This window comes from Diadema antillarum, unplaced genomic scaffold (assembly GCF_040938485.1).
Source record: "Diadema antillarum isolate AM-2024a unplaced genomic scaffold, OU_Dant_1.0 scf00000017, whole genome shotgun sequence".
NCBI lineage: Eukaryota > Metazoa > Echinodermata > Echinoidea > Diadematoida > Diadematidae > Diadema > Diadema antillarum.
Genome location: NW_027270906.1, coordinates 3,918,690 through 3,938,519, shown reverse-complemented (window position 1 = coordinate 3,938,519; position 19,830 = coordinate 3,918,690). Strand labels below are relative to the sequence as shown.

At 37.0% G+C, this 19,830-nt stretch overlaps 1 pseudogene; it reads left to right on the top strand.

Moving 5' to 3' along the window:
- Nucleotides 1-7,444: 7,444 nt before the first annotated feature.
- LOC139725832 (protein IMPACT-like) lies at nt 7,445-17,103 on the top strand (annotated as a pseudogene).
- The last annotated feature ends 2,727 nt before the right edge of the window (nt 17,104-19,830 follow it).

Here is a 19,830-nt window from a genome sequence, read left to right as displayed (position 1 = left end):
ACTGCCATCTCTCAGTTACAGGCGAAAAAGAGGGGACATGATTGATGTGTACAAGTATCTACATGGACACTATCACACAAAGTTTGACACGTTCTCTCATAATAGTAATGGACGAACACGTGGTCATTCCATGAAACTGGGAAAACGGTTTGCAAGGTTAGATGTCAGAAAGTATTTCTTTGCTAACAGAGTTGTTGGTATGTGGAACTCTCTCCCAGAAGAAGACTTGGTCTCTGCTTGTTCCATAAATGCCTTTAAGAATAGGCTAGACAAGCACTGGAAAGATGTTGTGTTTGATTATGACTGATTATAGTCATTACACATGTGTATTGATACATAATACATGCTCTTGGTCTCCAGTAGCTGTCAACTCCTGCCATAGACCATTTTTGGTAATAACGCAAATACGCAATAGAAGTTGAGCTGTTATGTATTAGAAGGGTAACAGCGCTGGACAATTGCTGGATTGCAGTGGCGGATCCAGAGGGGGGCGCAACCGGCGCACGCCCCCCCCCCCTTTATTTTTCGTGAAAAACAAAAAAATTAAAAAGAAAAACAATGAAATGAAACCCGGAAGTGGCACCAGAAATATTAGTCACGCCCCCCCCCCCCCCCCCCCTTTACAGAATTCCTGGATCCGCCCCTGGGATTGGAAAGAGAGCATCAAGAGATAACTCTACCTGATCGATGAACGGGCTCTGTCCTACACCATCGTTCCGGAAAAGTAAAGTAAGTAAGTAAGTACGATATATTTTGGTAACATCTGGGACCACTACAACATAGCTATAGGTAATACTGTAGGAGTATAGGACATGTTAAGTACTACTTAATCGATTGTTATAATTCACATCATAACTCATCTATCGATCAAATTCTGGAATGTTATTTGTTTCAAGATAAAAAAAAATATTTTTTTTTTTCTGTGGTACTTTCTATTGTATTTTGTGTTGTTTTGGTGTGTGGTAATGCTGTGTGATATTGGTGTACTGTGGTATGATGTTGTGTGGTTTTGCTGTGTGGTACTCCAGTGTGGCACTGCTGTGTGGTATTGTCCTGTGGTAGTCCTGTGGTATATATCCCAAAATGATAATGAATTAAAAATGGTTACAGCTCGTTATTCCGAAGGTTCGTTATTCCGAAGGCTCTTTATTCCTAAGATTCGTTATTCCGCAGGTTCATTGTTCCGAATTTCATTTTCGGGTTAACCAATCTTCGGAAAACGAACCTTCGGAATAACGACTACACATTTTCGGATTAACGAACCCTATTTCATTTTCGGATTTACGAACCTGTAGGTATAGGGAATTTGCGTGTTTCGGATTAACGACCTTTCGGAATAACGAACCTTCGGAATAGCGAACCTTCGGAATAACGAACAGCACCCTTAAAAATGATAGCTAGTTTTTATATAGCGCATTTCACACTTGTTAAGTATATCAATGCGCTTTACAGATTTAAACATCACAGGAATATCCTGCGGTACTTTCTGTTGTATTTTCTCTGGTTTTGCTGTGAAGCTCCTGTGTGATATTGCTGTGTGATATTGCTGTGTGGTACTGCTGTGCGGTACTGTCTAGTTGTGCTGTGTGGTACTCCTGTGTGGTATTGTCCTGCGGTAGTCCTGTGGTATACGTCCCGAAGTATCACAAGTGTCCTGTGGTATTTGCCTGTGGTACTTTTTGTTGTATTTTCTCTTGTCTTGCTGTGTGGTACTCGTCTCTGATATTGCTGTGTGGTACTTCTGTGTGGTACTGCGGTGTGGTATTGTCCTGTGGTAGTCCTGTGGTATATGTCAAAACACACACACACTCACACACACACACACACACACACACACACACAGGAATATCCTGTGTAATTTTTCTGTTGTACTTTCTATTCTATTTTCTGTGGTGCTGCTGTGTGGTATTATACGGGAGTACCACAGGACATTTGGTAAGGGAGTCCTGTGGTACGCCGATATTGATCCTTGCATTTTTTTTAAATGAAATCTTGTACCCCGGGCTTGTACCATAGGATATATTACCACACGGATACCTCAGCTGGCTATCGTCATTACGTCATGAGTCTGTGGTACAATACCCATCGAGTCCTATGGTATTGTATATTCTCATTGAATTTTGTAATATAATTGTAAAATTAATAGTGATATAACGTGAGCAAATCTCTGTCATTCAGTAGAAATGAGGACATCTCACTAAACTGTATCTTTGATGTTTAATGTTTATAGGTGTAATATTATTGTTTCGAAATCTCGTTAACACCTGTAGGTGATTGCATCGCGAAAAGGGGTTGGTGCATGTAGTATAGTTTAGATAAATAATTGGTTTACACATTTATCTCGATCGTTATGGAATTTCGCCCTCATTTGTATTCTTAAATCACATGAACAGAAAGCAGTATGTTGACTATGTACTTATTTCTCCTATAATAGCAGTGAATATATGAATTGGAAACCGAAAGTATATATAATCTGCACAGTGATGTATATGGACAAGACACACTCGCAAAGTATACAGAGGAGAAAATCATGTTATTCAAGGACATGTTCACAAGAAAGAAGATGCCTTTAGAGATACTTATTCATCAAATTCTTCACGGTTATCATAATAGTAATTATATATATGCTGCAAAAGTTTATCAACCTTCTCCTCTGAAAGTCCCATCACAAACTGAGCGAAACAAAACAACAACAAAAAAACCCAAACAAATAGAATAAGAAAGAAGAAAAAACTAGAGTAGCAGAAAAAAAAAGAGAGGAATACTTCAGGATTTTTTTTATTCTATCTGCAGAAATAATGATTTCTATAAGGTTGCAACTATGCATGCATGCAATGTATATTTTTCATTACTATTCATGTTTAGTTCTTGTAAGTTCTGTCTGGTGCATACAAAGTTAAGCTCTTGATATCTTTTCCACTTTAACCTTCGCCTGTCATTTTATATTCTTTTGAATAAATGCCATCATTTACTTCTGGGATATCTGTGGCCTCAGATCACTATGTCCAGTGAAATTTTCAATCTACAGGAGAGAGAGAGAGAGAGAGGGAGAGGGAGGGAGAGGGGGGTGCACGTCACGAGACCGACACCCACGAGTCATACAACCCATGAGTCATATACAGCTCACAAGCAAGCGCGCCGGAACACTTTTTTTTTGTTGTTGTAAAAACCAGAGTACAAAAGTCGCGTTTATAGAGTATTTAAAAGCAAATTTCTAGGAAAATAAACATAGTGAGAAAAAAATTAGTGCAAAGGACTATGATTATAACATACGGGGGGTACATTTATATGTGACGGTGTGAGATCCTCAGCGAGGGAGCGAAGCGACCGAGCAGGGGGAGGGTGTCGGAGGGGGATATACCCCCTCCCACGATAGGGACTTTTTTTGTGGTAAAAACAGAGTACAAAAGTCGCGTTTATAAAGCATTTAAAAGCAAATTTCTAGGAAATTAACAGTGAAAAAATTAGTGCGAATGACTATGATTAGAACATACGGGGGTACATTATGTGACGGTGCACTTGTATGTGAGATCCTCGGCGAGGGAGCGAAGGGACTGAGCGGGAGAGGGTGTGGGAAGGGGATACCCCCCCCCCCCCCCCACGGTAGGGATTTTTTTATAAAAACAGAGTAAAAAAAAGTCGCGTTTATAGAGCATTCAAAAGCAAATTTCTAGGGAATTAAACATGGCGAAAAAAAAATTAGTGTACGTGAAGGACTACGATTATAACATACGGGAGTACATTATGTGACGGTGTGAGATCCTCTGCGAAGCGACAGAGCGGGGGAAGGGTGTGGGAGTGGGGTTTCACGGTAGGGGCTTTTTGTAAAAACAGAGTATATACTAAGTCGCGTTTACAGAACATTTTAATTCAAATTTCTAGGGAATTAAACGTAGTAAAACAAAAATCACTGCGAAGGACTTATCATAACTTATGAAAACTGTTCATTTTACTCTCGATGTACGGGCAGAGCGAGCGAGCCACTTTCACTTTGTCATTTGTCTGAAATGTATTCATTAAAAAGTGATCGCATTGTTCGAGCAATAAAAATTATTCTTATTTTGCTAAAAAGCATATAGAAGAAATGGAAAATGTAAGGTTTACTAAAGGTATGTTACAGGGGCACACTCGAGGACGCGAGGCTACCATCTATACACTAAATTTACTCATAAGTAAATATTAGTGTATAGATATTATAATGTATATTAATAATGAATTATGATTTTCGCCCAGGAGACCGACACATTAAACCCCGTGTTGCATCTGTCAAACTCGAGGGCGGTTTCTACCTATGAATGTCGAACTAATTGGCTTTATTTTGCCTATACGAGTAGTGTCGAACTCATGAGCTGTATGACTCGTGAGCTGTATGACTTATGGACCTGTTTTCAATGTCGAACTCTTAATTGGGCTATATGACTCATGGGTGTCGGTCTAGTGGGATGACCCAGAGAGAGAGAGAGAGAGAGAGGGGGGGGGGGGGGGGAGAGAAATTTGGTGGCGAGGTGGTTCAGTCTGGCTTGAAATGTCACTGTAATGGTTCGGGTTCGAATCCCACTGACTCAAACAGAGCAATGTTGTGTATCAGGTTCCATGACATTTGCTCCTACTACATTTATTGCTCCTGTGAAATATCTGCACGCTATAAGCCAAACATAGATTCTACCCACAAACATAAGCCTAATCCTAATCCTCATCACTCAAACTTAACCTAAAACCCTATCGTTTTTCGTCAACCATTTTCAAAGACTTCGCATTTAAAATCGTCAATTGTCATTGAAATTCGTCCCCGCCGCCCATCGACTGGAGAAGGTAAGAATCAAATTCGTCACTTGTTCGCACAATTTCATGAATTTTTCAAACAAATTCGTTGGATAGCATTGGTCTTTTAGTGTGAGTATGAACTAATTCTAGGCTTGCATTCCCTTACTTTCTCCCGGTATTGGGATCAGTAGACATTATTCCTCAACCGTTTGCTTGACAATATACACACACAGGAGATTGAAGAGCAAACGGCAGTGAGAGAATATTAAAGGACAAGTTCACCTTTATAAACATAAGGATTGAGAAAATGCAGCAATATTAGTAGAACACATCAGTGAAAGTTTGAGGAAAATTGGACAATTGATGCAAAAGTTATGCATTTTTTTAATTTTTGTGTTGGAACTGCTGGACGAGGAGACTACTACAGCTTGTGAGTCATATGCGTACAACAGTATAAAGAAAATGTAAAGAAAATTCAACATATTTTCATTTTTTTCGCATAATAAAAGAGCATTTGACTTGCCTCTTTCTAAAGGTAGGGGGAATAATATTACCCATGACATATGTCGGTAACGAGTCAAGGGAATGTGTATTTTTTCAAAAGATGCAATTTTGTGAAATTCTCTTTATATTTTCCTTATATTGTTGTACGCATGTGACATCGTACACTGCAGTAGTCTTCCCATCCAGCGGTTACTGCACAAAAACTTCAAAAATTCATAACTTTTGAACGGATTGTCCGATTTTCCTCAAACTTTCAATAATGTGTTCTACTAATATTGCTACATTTTCTCGATCCTTATGTTTGTGAAGGTGAACTTGTCCTTTAAAAACAGCAAAGACAATCTTTAATCATGTCGTGACAACTTTTGGACTTGAGCTCTTTTACTTCCTAATTTTATGTTATTGCATGAAACAAACTTTATTCAAAATGATAAACGCAAAAAAATTGATGTCTTTTTTCATAATCTTTTAGATAAACATTAATATTTAATGGGCTTAAACCGTACACACATAAATAAAATTGTAAATCGTGGATCACTGTTTTCGTTTGTTTGACAGTACATAAATATGTTTATCTCCGTGTGTTATGTGAGAAGGGTGTGTTTGTATGTGTGTGTGTGTGAGTGCATGTGTGTGCATGTTTGTCTGTGTTTATTATGTGCGGGGTACGGGATGTATGTGTATGTTACTCCTAAAATGTGGAAAAAGTGAACGGTTGCAGGAGAAATGAAACAATCATGCACGAAATCACAATAGAAAAGATTTGAGAAGAATTTGAAGAAAAATTTGACGAACATGATCGCTAAAAGACGAAACTGCTTTTGCTGTTATAATATGTGCAGCGAGTGTGACGGACGAATTTGAATTGTAAATGACGAAAATGTGTGACAAAATTAATGACTAAATTGAATAGACTTTGTTCGAAAATGATCAACAAAAGATGAATTTGAAACTTGGACTGGCATATTCCAGATCTTTCGGGACGAAATTGAACCACATATCTATCATATAAATTGAAAAAAGTTTGAAAATGAACGGGAAAACCTATATCATTTCAACATGCATGATTCATACACACTGCAAAATATACATGTCATATACACAAAATAGAGAATAGAAAATAGAAGACTATAAGCACGACAATAAAAAGTGCTGGGTCTGGGGAAACACGCAGCACACCAACACTTTACACACTTACATGCGTGCACACATCTCCCCATCCCCATACACACACACACACACACACACACACACACACACACACACACACACACACACACACACACACACACACACACACACACACACACACGCACTCGTGCACATAGCATATTATATTTTACGCTAAGCCCTAAGTATGTCTGTCAACAAAAGCCAACAACCAATTTACCACTTTTTTAATGGAAAGTTTAAGATTTTATTTACATTTGCAACAACACATGTGATCATATACATGTACATATTCTAAATATGATAACATTAGTATACATTTTTTTTTCCATTGCACAATATGAGTTGATGAATTACATACCAAATGTACATCTGTATGAATGTCTCCATGGGCTATATATGGCTGCATTCAGATCATTCTGATTTTATAAACTAATACGGACTAGCAATCCAGAGGTCTCGGGTCCGAATCCCGATGGAATCCCATTTTCTTTACTCATTTTTCCACTAATAAATTATATTCATTTCTGGTCAGTTTTCTTCTGTTTGCGTTTGTTACATTACAAATGTACTCAAAAAGCTGCATCACTTCGGTGATCCCTCGAATTTATCCCCAAGTTGAATTATCCTTTGGGTTTATGCCAAGTTCAAGTGTGTGCGTGTGTCACACACAAACACACTGGTAGAGCTTCTGACCATTCCAGCATTGAGAATTAAGGGTTTCTTGGACGAACACTGAACTATATAAGGGTTTCTACCAATAATGTACCATTTTTGTTTTTGTGGGCGACGTTTGCGATCTTTCTACATTTTCTCTTTGCATTTTCTACACTTGCGGGCGCTGTCCAATTTCTACATTATTTTGTGAGTGATTATTTATATTTCTGCACCCACGTCGTCATTCATCGGATCATCATCACCATACCAAGTAGAATTCTAGGTGCTGTGAGACAGTGTTGCTTCTTTTGGCAGGGAGCAGAGCTGGGGAACATTATGAACTGCAATCATGGAAGAGGACAATCTAACAAGACAGGTAACAGAGAATTGTTTGAGAGAGTAGGACTAAATTCTATCGCCACTTCACAGTTCATGCCTTGCCTGTTATGTTGCCGGTGGGGATCAGCGGTAGGGGTCACCGACTCTTAGCATGAATCCTGAGCCCACGGGAACGGGGGAGCTCGTGTGCAGGATACCGTTCGTTCTGTCGTGCCTACTAACGTTTTAATAATAGTAGGCCTATGTGTGCATAGGCTAGATCGTCTAAATCTGTAGAAAAGCCGAACCCACGTTCCCAGAGCTTTGATGATGATAACCATTCGGCACATACTGCCATATTCTCGTCGTGCTCTGTATGCTGGACGAGCACTGGAAGAGTTGCGTATTACTATTATTTTGATTACTCATATTAAGAATCCTTGCCCTTGGTTGGTCTCAAGGATATTGGAACTATGGAAGGATCAAGAAGACTAACTATAGTATAAATATACACAGCCCTGTCACTGCACACAAGTGTCGCTGACGCACGGTCTGATCGGGCTAGATCAAGACTAGACAGAAAGATTTGTCTGTCCGGAGGAGTCTTTTATGTTTTTTTACACTATCGTGAAGCCAGACGCAGTCTCCGTGGAATATATCCCCGACGACCAGATACAGACCGATCTTTCAGTCAAGATCAAGACAAGAGCAGCCGAGGATACGATCCTGATCGATGAACACTAAGGCTCTGACTTACGCCATCGTTCCAGAAAAGGAAAGGAAAGTAAAGTAAAGGTGTTATAACATGCATGACTCTTCTCTGTCATCTAGTTAGCCAAAGGCACAAATCCAGAGTTACGCTGTTATTTGCAGTAGGCATTTCTAAAATTGCTAAAAAATCTTAGTTCTACTAGTTCAGTAGTACTAAGTAATACAAACCATTCAATGCCATTTGAAAGAAAGCTAACACTAATAAACTCCCTAATAAAGATGGATTTTTTTTAAAAATTGATCTTTCAGGTTGATGAAATAGAGGCAATGTCAGCCATCTACGGTGATGACTGGTGTGTTGTGGATGAAGTTAGCCGCATCTACTGCATCGCTGTCTCGGATGAGGGTAGAGCACACAAAATATGTCTGCAGGTCAGTACAGTATAGGAGAAATGACTGCATTGTACTCTTATAGTACTACTAGCTCCCAGGATGGCTTATTGGAAGCAGTGGCAAGGAAAGGAAAGAATGTAATCCCCCACCCACTTCCCGTCGTGATGAAATGGCCATGCCTTTGAATCAATAAATGTTTGAAGGTGACAAGCAGATTTACCATTTAAAAGATAACATTAGGTCTGATATTTTCCAGAAATTTTTTCAGGAAAAGCCTTCAGTTTATCTCATGAAAGACAACTGAATTAGATCTTTATATACAAAAGAAAACAAGATTTCTGAACAAATGGACATCAAGTTATGAAATTTATAACATGGCCCGAAAATGTGTTTGTTAGCTAGATCCCACAAGGAATCTTGTGAAAACATGACATAAAATTTTAGACTCTCTTTTGGGATTTAGCTTTTGGTATTGAAAAAAAGAGTATGAAAGTTCAACAATACTTTCAAAATTCAATTCACACCAAGTATTTTCATCTGTGATAATCCTTTGCAGGAGTCTCCAGTACACAGCTGAAAATAAAGAATTGGAAATCATATCTGTTCTGTTGGTGAATAGATATACAGTCTTGCAAATGGTGTATTAAGTTCTAGTACAACAAAACTTTTACATCTAATGTTATATAGTACACCTGGATCAGATGGTGGTAGCATTTTTAAGATAATTTTCAAAATATTGTTAATCTGACCATTTGTTGCAGGTTATCCTTCCTGATGACTACCCCAGCACTGCATCCCCAATTTATCAACTAAAGTAAGTTTACCTCACTTGGATCAAATGATCAAGCAAGCTGCGTAAATCTTCCCATTCAAGATGTCAAGTATTTGTTATGAATATTTGACATCACTTTCATTGTATTTCCAAACCTGTTTTATCATAGCTATTATTAGTAAATGTGTTCAGATACAAAGGACACATTTTTATTTTATTTATATGTTTCAACATTTGGCACACAAATTTAAATTATTTCTAATTATTGTATATAAGTAACACATGCAAGAAAAATACCTTTTGGAGAGAAAAGAAAAAAAAAATAATAGAAAAAGAGAATAAAGGTAGCAGAATAGAAATACGCTTGACCTTAGGACCTCCGTCAAGGGGAGAGGGGAAATGATAAACCCGAAGATAAACGGTAGTTCACAACAACAGCAACAAGAATAAAAAGAGATTCTTTTGATTCGCCAGAGAGAGAGGGGAAATGGGCAAACTCGTTTATACTTTAAATGTATGAATATTGTGATGAAGTAGAGAGATGTGGATAGAGCATCTATTCCCTCCCAAGCATAGAAACACTCACGATTGCGTATACTCTGACACAAACATATCATAACAAAATCGAAACATTGTGAAGATGTGTGTGTATGTCATTAGCAGACTTGTGGGTGATGGCATCACCCTCATCTAATTTGCATATGTTTATGTTACTGTAGCACTGTTTTGTGCAAAATACATCAAGAACTATCAAGTTTCATGGATTTCTCACATGAGGTGAACTACTGATGAAACCTTTATCATTCTTTTTGTTTCCTTTTATTATGTTTATTGAAGCAAACTTGAACTTGGTGTTGAAATGTATTTTACTGGTAAATCTTTCCTTAGTTTGCTCAGCTTAGAACCCATGATAGTTATTCATCTGTAGCTGTAGGTCTAAGTGTTGAGCCGATAGGCACCTACTGTTAGATATTTGCATTTCATTGACAATGTAAACATATACGATTAGATTACTCATACCAAGGATCATAACAACAAGATACCACACAAGAATGGAATGATATGTCCATGATTAAATGTACAATGTATATCGATCTACCACTGGTACTTCATGACAGTATGTAATCTAGGAATCTTTCTTCCCACATGATGTGTTGTAAAATTCTCCATCTCTCTTATTACAGTGCACCTTGGCTAAAGGATAATAACAGAGTACTCCTGGAGACAAGCCTAGCAGATGCCTGCAAGTAAAAATCAACTCTTTCTGCTCATTTACAGCACTTATTCATGCTCTATATGACTAACCAAGGATTTAAATGTTTAAAGTTTCCTGTTGGAAAAAAAAAAGAAAGAAAGAAAGAAAGAGAGATGAAAGATCATCAGAAATGAGAGTAACAAAAGTGAATATGTGTTGATCTTTTGACTGTTGTTTAGGAAAACACATGTAGAGATCTATGCATTGCGTGCACAAAGTAAATTTTCATTCTCGGTGATCTTCAACTAGATGATTGAAACATGCTCTATTGATTAACCAGAACCATCCATGTCATGTCCTGATTTTGATTTTTTTTTCTGCTGTGATGCGATGTCCATCATGGAATGGGAGACTAGCTTAAAAACTGACTTTAGTGTTGCTATATACTGAACATTTCAGTTTGAATATGAACCATAAACATCAATGATAGGAAGAAATAGGCATAGGTTTTGTTTGACCATTGTGAGACCATTGTTGCTGTGCAGATTTGAAGTACTATGTATACTGCATTATAGGTTCTTAATATACATGTATTATTTATGTCATTTTGTATCAGGGAAAATCTAGGCGAGAGTGCGCTCTATTTGCTGGTGGAAAGAATTCGGGAATTTCTCACAGAAGCAGTGCCACCTGCAGAGATTAGAAGTGGTAAGACATCTCATGATAAAACTGGTAATACTGAAGACAACAATTTGAGCGCCTACCAGCAACACAAAACTACATGTACCTGCTGAAAAAACAAAAAAGGAACAAAACAAACAAAAAAAGGGTATTTGTTTTCAGTCCCAGATTTCTAAAATTAAGAATTTAGTCCGACAGTCAGTGATTGTGCAAGAAATAATTGAAGAAGGTATACATATATGATATGCATGATATTGATGTTGATATGCCACAAAGCATTGGCAATCTTTTTATTTGGCTCTTTATAGTTCCTATGCAACTGTACACATGGGTTGCTATATTTCATTCACTGTAGTTTTCAGTACATCATACAGAAGAGTGTAAAAGCAAACGCACATGCACGTTCATTACACTGTATCGTGATTAGCTGAAAACCCATGACCAGTCGTGAAAATTTGACATGTCATATCTCTATGACTGGCACTAAGACCCAGTCGCACAACTGGCAACTGGCAGGGCTGGTGATGTCATACTTCTGGTCTTAAGGTCATAATTTATGACCGGTCTGATCGATCATGTGGTGTGCGGCGGGCTTTACATGTGCTGATCTCATTGACGAAATGGACATCCAATCTAATTTACAGCTAAGGGGGAAGGTGAAACAGTAAAGAAAGATGAGTTTGAAGAAGTAATCCAATGATTGGTATTCATGTGATTGACAGGAACGAAGAACGCTTACACAAAAATGATTCTGTTATATTTCAGAAGCCCCAGAGAAGGAACCAGTTCCAGTGGAGTCTTTTTCTCCTTCAGTTTCTCATCTATTCAGAGAGGAAGAGGTCGTGTCTCCAAATCAAGTCTGTCACATGGGTAAGTTTCGTTGACACTGTTACAGCCTGATATCTTTTCTTTCTTTCTTTTTTCAAGTGGACTCTGCAAAGAGTTCAGGTAACAAAGTGGTTCACCAAATTAGTTGTTATCCTTCATGGATGCACTTCAAAGTTAAGTTTGAAACTTGGTCGTTGTCTCCTTTTCATGGAACCTTCTGTCCAGCTTTCAAACAGACTGCGTAAATTCATTGGTACACATCTTTATTTCCCAGGCACAACTGAAGGCTTGGCAAGCTGCAGAGTCTAGGTCATAGATTGAACACAGTGTATTGCTTTAAAATGATATACTAGTAGTGTCAACTTACAGTTACTGAGTGACTATGTAAAAATGTATGTAAATTAATTTGATAAGGAAGAATAAATTTTGTTTCCTGCCTTATATTTTCATTTCAGTTCATTATATTTCCACGACTGAAGTAAAAAGAATAAACAAAACAGGATGGAAAGCATACAATACACAAGATAGCATTATGATACATAGGCCCGAATTCACGAAGATGGTACAATCTTTGTCCATGGTTTAAACCATGGACAAAGATCATAGTTTTGTATGGGGCGCCAAGTGTTGCATGGCCTATTTCGTTATGAAATGTTAACATTTCGTCAACAAAATGACTGATTTCGTAACGAAATAAGTCATGCGACACTTGGCGCCCCATACAAAACTATGGTCTTTGTCCATGGTTTAAATCAGAGACAAAGATTGTACCACCTTTGTGAATTCGGGTCATATAGTTACTTCAGTGTAGCTCTTACTTAAACTGACACACAGATCTTTTCTTATTTTATTTTTTTTAAACCATTTTATGATTCGTTGTCACATGATCAGAACTTCCTCCCATCATGCATGGCGAACCAATCACAGACAAGAGGAGTACTTTTCAGGCTCACCTTGCCTTCCCTGTGGTGGAGGTGAAACAGGTGAGGTAGAACTATTCCTTTTCTTCTTCTTTTGATTCTTGATACTATCTTTATCATAATCACTATAATGATAATTTGTAGTTAGTACAGTGTAGTAGTAGTAGTCATGGCCGGTGCCACGTTTTCAAAAGTGGGGGGGGGGGGGGGGGGGGGCACTTCCGGGTTTCATGAGCTAACAAGCAAAAAACAAAACAAAACCTGGTGCCACTTTCGGGTTTCTTCAGCTGACAAGCCAAAAAAAAAATGGTCCTCAGCACAAAAGCAACGGCCGTACCACGCTTAGTAGTAGTACAGTGCACTCCCGTTATAACGAAATGCTCGGGACCGGCAGTTTTCTTTCGTTATAACGAAATTTCGTTATAACCGAACAAATACAATATATAACGAAAACAAGAAAATCACATATATATCATATTCTGTTTACTGAATACTCATCATACACTGAAAAGCTATATGAAATGTGATGGGATAACTGTATTACAATAATAAACGCAAGTTCCCCTCAGAAACTGTGCGTGACACAAGGAGCGAACACACAGTGATGTGAAGCGTTCACTCATGCACGGACGCTATATATGGTTGTTCCGCTACGTATTTTCGAAAGCAATTCGCATTTCGTTATAACGGAGCACATTTCTTTTGTTTTTCTTTGTCTGTGGCACTCGGAAAAGACTTCGTTATAACGGAAATTTCGCTATAACCGTGTTCGTTATAAGCGAATTTTGTACCATAGACTTTAATGGTGATAATTTTGGGACCAGAAGATTTACTTCGTTATAACGAAATTTCGTTATAACCGTGTTCGTTGTAACGGGAGTGCACTGAAGTAGTAGTAGTAGTAGTAGTAGTAGTAGTAGTAGTAATAGTAGTAATGATGATAATGAGATAATTGTAATAGTAATAGTAATAGCAATAATTATAATCACTATTATCAGTGTAATGACTACTATTATTACAATTATTTTTAGTAGTAGTAGAAGTAGTAGTAGTTATGTAGTAATGATGATGAGATAATTGTAATAGTAATAGCAATTATTATAATCACTATTATCAGTGCAATGACTGCTATTATTACAATTATTTCTATTAGTAGTAGTAGTAGTAGTAGCAGTAGTAATAGTATATGTCTACAGTAGTATCATCATCATCAGTATCTATATTCATGTAATGTTGTTTAACCAACTCTCTGAAAGTGGTCTTATTTTTCAAAGTGGTTCAATGAAAAAAAAAAATCACTTCCCACTTCAAAAAAAAGAGAGAAAAATATGTAAGTGTACACTTTGCACACTTGATTTTTTTGTTGTTGATTATTGGCTAAATTTAGTGATATTTTTTTCAAGATGAGAGTATTACTGTGTTGTATATATGTTTTTAAAAAATCCCGAAATACCTCCCTTATTTATTAGAATGCAAAATTCACATGTGTATGGTAATATCATAGGGCACAAGGTCAAGGAAGAAGATTTCCCACACAAGAAAATATTCCCTGTTTATTGAGTGTAGGCATACATTGATTATGAGAGTTTTCTTGTTCACCTTTTCCCCAGGTCAAATATCTGCTGCAGAAGCTGTGTGAGAATAAGAAGATTGCCAATGCAACACACAATATCATGGCATACAGGTGGGTTGTGATATACCTGCTATGTGTGTTAATGGAACTAACACAACATCGTACTGCAAGTACCCTCCCAAAGGGATAGAATAATACTGTATATGCTGAATATTTCGCAAGGTTTTTATTTTCGCGAATTTTGCGACTCAGGTGCTATTCGCGAAATTAAAGACACGCAAAAATATTGACTCTGATCCTGATGTGAATGTAACATACGTATGTATATTTCCCCGTTCAGTACAGGACTCCATGATCGCGAATTAAGCCACCCGCGAAATCATCACAAAAATTTAGATTCGTGAAATATATGGCGTGTACAGTATATGTGGTTTTTCACTTCTTCAAAAAGTAGAAAATAATGTTTTTAATGTGCAAATATTTTTTCTGATACTTGATTCGGCATGCTCAGTAAGTGCAATATTTCCCATGCTTTTTCCAGAAATATAATTTTTGTCTCTTATTTATGTTTTGTACTGTGCAATAGTATTTTGTGTGTTTGTTTGTTTTTTGATCTGTAGAGACTGGCAGTCCTGTAGAATGATGAATGCTATACATGTATTAAAAACCATGTTTTATATGTTTGTGTGAGTATGTGTGTGCACATGTGATCAACAGTCTCCTTGTCTCTGGAGATGTATGTCTGTCTGTCTGTACGTGCCAAATTCTAGCAATGTCAGATGTGAAGATATTGTGTGGGATGGGGCCCGGCCGCAAAGAGGCATTTTGTGTGCATACGTGACATAGTTACCTGATGATAATTATCTTGACCTTTGCCAGTGCCATTTATTGTACTATTTTTACAGGATTTACAAGGAAGATCGAGACTCTTTCATCCAGGATTGTGATGACGATGGTGAGACGGCTGCTGGGGGTAGATTGATGCATCTCTTACAGGTCAGATAGTTTTCATCCCATGCAATTTACTTTCTCCTTATCCTTTCTCCATTCCGCCATTATTGACTGAAAAAAAAATGCTAGGTGATTTGTTTGTCATTGCCTTTATGTTTTTTTTCTGTCAGGACTTGCACCACCAAGAAGAAACAAAGGCAAATAGCAAGGACACAATCATAATAAAACAATTTACCATATTTCCTTATCAACCACAGAAGTCGTTTGAATAGCATCCTGGACATAATATCTGCTGTGATAACCTCAAGTTCATATGTAAACTTTTCCTACTTGCAAGCAGATTCCATACAGTCTTACTATTTGAGTCACAATTTGAGTCACATTTGCTCTGTTAGGCATTGAAGGAATCAAAACCATGCTCTGATTCTAGGTGTTTAAATCATAGTTTTTAGATCTGCCTGAGCCTATAAGATTGGCCATGACCCCCTAAACAAATAGGCCTATAACTTTACTGTTCTCTTCCCCATGGCTTGTGAATATATCTCAGAATCTGAGTTTTGTGTTCTCTTTACTTCCAGATAGTAGATGCAAGGAATGTGATGGTGGTCGTGTCTCGATGGTACGGAGGTATCCTCCTTGGTCCAGACCGCTTCAAACACATCAACAATGCAGCGAGGAATATCCTAGATAGCTCTGGATTCATTCAGGCAAAGGTAAGAATATGAGGAGATACAAAGTAACTCTTAATAAGTCAAGTTGAACTTGTCAAATTTTCACTTTTCATCAAAAATCAGAACAGTGTGATGGATTCCAAAAGAGAAAAAGGAATGTAGTGGCATTTTATTCAGAAGTTAAAGTTAGGAATTAAGGACCAGAAATCCATCGTCATCCATGAAAAACACTTAAAAAAAAAAAAAAAACAATTCTCAGTATGATGTTTTTTCTTACTCATGATTGAAAGCTACAAGGTCATTAGATTGATCAACACTGACGAGGTATTCTACCATTTAGTGTTGTTGCTGTTGTGAAGAGATAGCCTTAGTAGACTAAAACCAGTAGAGTTTAGGCTTTACTCTGTCAGGCACAGACCATTTAAGATATGAGTAATCTGTGTCACCTGAATATTTTTATTTCTTCATTACAACTATTGCAAAGACTAGATAGCCAAAGTGCTTTGGGATTGAAATAAAGAAAGATGACCATATTATATTCCAAGAGACAAAGGCTAAAGTGTATTTGTGTGACTCTAAGCATTTCGGTGTAAAATCTGATATTGATCTGAATTGAAGTGATAGTGGAGATGATCAGTCTAACGGAAAGATTTGATTCTCTTCTACAACTCACTTTTACCACCAAAATGATAGAATATGACATGTGCTGATGGACTCGTATGTATGAAATTTCTGTAATTCTATCAACCTCAACTGCTTTAATATTCATTGGAAGTTTCTAGAAATGCTTAGTTTAGTCGCAATGCCAGCAAGCCTTTATGTTGCAATTCTAATATTTTTTTTTCTTTTTGGTAGTTTGGTAATTCTCCGTATGTATTGACCAGGCACTATAACAAATCCATGCAAGATATGCAGTTTCCTTTAATTTACTCTTGCTTCACCATTTGCAGGAACCCAACCAGAAGGCTAAAAAGACAAAACAGAAGCATAGATGACGACCGGACGGTGTTCAGCTTAAAGTTTGGCCTTGCAACAAGTGTTCCATCATTTGTACTCAGCTCAGGTAGATAATTATGATGTTAAAGATGCAATGAGTCAACTCCGCTTACTGTACCTCAACGGTGCATATTTGAATAATATTAAAGAGATGGTATAGTATTGGTGGAGATGAGGATTGGGCTTTTAAACTTTTGTAAGATACCAAGAGACCACTTATGAAATAGTACAGAGTATTCCAATGTAAGAGGAAATCAAAGTTTATTTAATGAAAATCAGTTTTGGAATGCCTGAGACATCCAAAAACAAAGTAAAACAAAGCGATCATAATTAAGGATGGGTCCCACCTTTTATTAGGATTTTTCTGTTTTGGATATCTCAGCCATTTCAAAACCAATTTTCATCAAATAAACGTTGGGATCCTCTTGGAATTACATGCTGTTTCATATTTCATAAGAGGTTTCTCATTATTTCACCAAAATATGTTAGAAACCTGAAGTTTGGTTGCAACCAAAACTACATGATCCCTTTAAAGCTAAGTCGATGCAAATAAAAATTCCCCATTGACATTCATAGCCTTATGTGTGTTATTCCTCTGCACACCCACAAGTCAAATATGGTATCACCCAAGTTGATGCATAACTTTCCTCAGTCCTGTCAAGATCAACTTCCGTGGAGTTTACTGCTTACATAAGCTGAAGTGACGGAAACCTTCATTCAGATAAAATTCCTCACACACCAGATAAGAAATTGATTCTTTCTTATCATTCTTAAATGCTAGTAGTAGCCATTTATTTCTGAGCATCTTTATAAAGCATCTCAACCAAAAAAGGCTCAGTGTGGTGTTTACAACTTATACTGAAAAATTATGAAGTAGTTATTCATTTTACATGAGGATATTTTTCACACTTGTAACTACATATCCATAGCCTAACTCAACCAGAAGATGCCATAAGTATCAACAGCTAGAAGTTGTTATCAGGTTCTCAATGACACTTTCAAACAAACACTCATGGTACTTGGATCTAAATCTTGATTTTCCTTTTTGAGATGCCAGTCTGTCTTTGCACAGATGCAATTAAGTGAGATTTCATTGTCCCTGAGATAACAAGACCCTCATATCTCAAGAATAATAAATTTTTTCAAAAGACTGAGAAAAAAAGAAACTTTTTATTTTCGCCATTTTTTTAAAAAGAAAAATAACTATAATGTTGAAGTCTAATAATGTAGAAACACTGTCTTGGCTTATATCAACAACTGCAGTGTTTTGAAACTCAAATCAGTATTTTTGATACTGTATATGCCGAATATTTCACGAGGTTTTTATTTTTGCGAATGTCGCGAGTCAGATGCTATTCTCAAAATTAAAAATGTGCCAAAATAATGACTGATCCCGATATAAATGTGACGCACACATATCAAAAAATTAAAGACATGCCAAAATGATGATTGATCCCGATATGAATGTGACACACACGTATCAACAACTGCAGTGTTTTGAAACTCAAATCAGTATTTTAAATACTGTGTATGCCGAATATTTCGCGAGGTTTTTATTTTCGCAAATGTCGCGAGTCAGGTGCTATTCCCGAAATTAAAGACATGCCAAAATAATGATTGATCCCGATATGAATGTGACACACATGTATACATTTCTTTGTTCAGTACAGTACTCCATGATCACGAGTTTAACCACTTGCGAAATCGTTGGGAACGCCTTATTCGCTAAAATTTAGTCTCGCTAAATATATGGCGTATACAGTAATACAGTATGAACAATTCGGGGTTTCTGGAAGTCACGTCTCCATAGGGACTTTATACTTAAATACATATCTGCTTTATGCCAATCTGTTTATGTGACCTTGATTAGACCTACATTAACTGCACATTGTACTACTTAATGTCATGAGAATTGTCACTCAGCGGGGTATTTCATGTTGGATTCATGTTGGTTTGCAGCATAAAATCAGGTGATTTGATTGTTGATTATTCAATGGAGTTTATGAGCTGCATAATCTGTGTAACAGGTGAAGTAAAAGTCAGAGTGCTGACAGCTGACAAATGTCCGGGACTGTGGAGTAAACATACATCAGTATACTGTACAACATAATTGCTTTGTAATTAAGACGAAGTATAAAAAAAAATCTTATGATTTGAATGCTTGAAGTATGTAATATTTTACACTGAATTTAAGAAAATAATGTACACTTCACTGCTTTGTTCATCTCTGAAACACATTCAGAAGTCATATTTGAAACTAGATTATGTTGTTTATGATGAGTCATTGAGGGTTGAATTTTTGTCATTGCATGTACAAGAAGCCTTAGTTTGTATTACAGGCATATGGAAATGCACAAGGAAAAAAGGTAGATCACAGTGTTTCTAAGTTCATGGATTCCAGCCCAACATTGCCCAGCTCTTCGTGATAGTCACATTGAGTTTTTTGCTAGTTTGAGTGATTTTCAAGCTTATCTTACTACAGCTGTATTAATTTCTATAATCTTCCACTTCACAATTTCAAAGATTCTTAAATATGTCAAAGCTCTGAATGCTTATTCAAAAATGAGAAAGTTACCAAAGTGACAATCATTTTCTGAAAATCAGGGTCAGGTTACATCATATATGACAAGACAGTATTGGTGAAATGGACTTCATGTGCAATAACTTGTAACAATTTATGCCAATGAAGTTATCTGCTTATTGGCAACAAGTTTCCTAGTCAGTGG